Source organism: Malurus melanocephalus, unplaced genomic scaffold (genome assembly GCF_030028575.1).
Source record: "Malurus melanocephalus ecotype Western Australia unplaced genomic scaffold, MMel_1.1 scaffold_945, whole genome shotgun sequence".
NCBI lineage: Eukaryota > Metazoa > Chordata > Aves > Passeriformes > Maluridae > Malurus > Malurus melanocephalus.
Genome location: NW_026624177.1, coordinates 23,833 through 26,524, shown reverse-complemented (window position 1 = coordinate 26,524; position 2,692 = coordinate 23,833).

Genomic DNA, 2,692 nt, shown 5'->3' with positions numbered 1-2,692 from the left:
TGGCCAAAGAAGGAGCCGCCCCGCCGCCGGCCCCCGCGGCCACCCCGCCCCCGCGCCGGGCCCGCGGGCACCGCCTCACGCAGCGCGGCGGGGCCGCCTCGCCTCGGCCGGGGGCAGCGGAACGGCGGGACGGGACGGGTCGGGTTGGGAGGGATCGCAGGCGGTCATCTGGCCCAGCCTCCCTGCCCCCTCTCGAGTGAGGGAGCCTGCACAACCGCTCCGGGCGAGCTGTTTCAGTGCTCTGTCACCTCCACAGTAAAGAAGTTCTCCTTCATATTCAGGTGGAACTTCCTGTACATCAGTTTCTGCCCATTGCCTCTTGTCCTATTGCTCTGCACCACCGAAAAGAGGCTGGTCCATCTTCTTGACACCCGTTCTTTAGGTTCGCAATCACATTGATGAAGTGAGGTCCCCTCTCAGTCACCCCTTGTCGAAGCTCCACAGGCCCAGCTCCCTCAGMCATTCCTCCGAAGAGAGATTGTCCAGACGCTTGGTTAGCTCGGTGACTCTCCGCTGGACCTGCTCGGGTGCTCCGTGTATGTCTGCTCTCTGCCTCGCTTTCCGCACAGCGATGGAGGCCGGCTGAGCTCCCCAGCGACCCGGGGATGGGACAGCAGCAGCTGAGTGCTCCCTGCTGTGACCGACACCGCGGTGTCACCTGCGCCTGCCCACACAGGTGCCCGGCCACCCCGACACACGGCAGCCTTGGGGTGCCCCTGCTCCTCTCTGCCAGCTGCTGGGCCACAGAGACACCCCGGGCTGCCCTGCTGCTGTCCCTGCTCCCCTTCGTGACAAAAGCAGCAAAACTCGGACCAGCCTACAGCAGCACAAACTCTGGCTGTAGTTAAACCAGAAGCTATGGGAGGAAKAATGATGTTTTCAATATTTCTATAMACTTTGTGTGACAGGGGAGCTGTTGCATTGCAGAATTGCTCTGCATAGTTGGTTCACTGGTTTGGTCTTTCACTAAATAAAACCCACAAACCACAATCACCCAATTGTTATTTTTAATTTAAAGCTATTAAAGAAGTGAGCTACAAAACTGAAAACACTGGAAAGTGCAAGAAACAGGAGAAAAAGATAAAGGAGGGCTTTGAAAAATTCAGAAGCTTGAGAGGAAAGCTGAATCAGAGACTGCCCTTACTGCAAGCAGAACCTGAACAGCATTCCTTAAAAAAAAAAAAAAAAACAAAAAAAACAAACAAACACCAAAAAGCAAAAACCTAACAACAAAAACTAGGTATTGCTACTCATAGCAATCTATGATAGTGATCTTTCTTCTTGCCAACTGTAAGAGCCCGCTACTAATTGCAGAAAAGCTGTTTCACCAGCTGTTACCGTCCATGATTATACAAAAAGGCTTACTGGAAAAAAAAAGAGTGTTTTATTTTCTCTTTCTGTGCCAGAAAGAGAAGATATATCTCAGGGTAGCCAAGCTAGCGGATCTACATCTAGTAAGGACTTGTCCCAAGGACTTGTCCCTTGTCCCAAGGTATGAAATGGCACCTTCTTTCTTACAAGCCCCAGTAATTCAAGTCACACATAAGCTTTACTTGCCACGACTGTTTTATTCCTTTAAAAAGGAAATTTGCTTATCCCAAAAGTCGAGGTTTGGGCAAGCACCCCATGGCTCAGACAGACCAGTTTTTGGCACTCAGCTAGGAGCGATTTTGTTGCACAGGGATACTGTTTTGTATGCCTATCCTGCTGTGATTCAAAATAGTTGTTTTCTCAGGCTCRTCCATTCAGAATGATATCATGTCCCAAGTACTCTCGTTAAATTAATTGCCTGAGTTTTCTTTGTTTTAGGTGGTTGGACAAGCAAGGCTCATTGCCTGTGAGCTCATGGAAATAACTTCATTTGAACAATCATTCCATCCATCTCTCTACGGTCTCTATAGAAGATAATTAAAAACCATTTCCCACCCCAAACAGAAACCATTTGTAGCCATGACACATAGTTTGCAACCATTTATTTCCTGGGATCTTTCTGTTCTTCCCATGCCAGTTTATTAAGYATCAATTAGATTTGGTTTAAAAAACAGAAATCAAAGTAGCTGAACAGCTCTGAACACTTTTTCCTCACCCAGGTAAACAGGGGGTTAATTCCATACAGGTAGAAGCTACAACAGCTCAGTCACAGGCACAGAAGAGCTCTCTGTCCAAATGCATCACACTTGACTTACCCTCTTTAGCTGGGCAAGTTTTCCTTCCTTTACACTCAAAGGAAGAATAGCAAAACTGGAAACAAAATGCGACTTTAGAAGCAATAATGTTCTTCCAGGACAAGTCTTGAAATTAMTGCCTGTGAAAACTGGAATATTTTCCCTTTCAGAAACTTGGAARGACCTTGAAAACTGCTTTTCCTGCTCTCTAGAGTAGATTGCCCCCACCCCCTCTATTTTTTCCCAAGGTATGTAAAGGAACAGTTGTCATCACTTTTCCAAAATAACAACTGCTTAGACTACAAAAATTGGGAGTCCATCCCTGCAGGAAGAAAATGGATTCACAGCTGAATTGGGGGAATTCTGGGGACACAAAAGGCAGGAACTGGGTCCTTTGGGGCCACAAGGTAATGGAAGGAAAAGCCCCCACACCTGAAACAAAAGCACATATTTCACCCTCATCCTTGCCATCAGTGGTGAAGCATCATCAAGATTCCGGAGTCTTCTCATCTTCCCCACATTTGTGG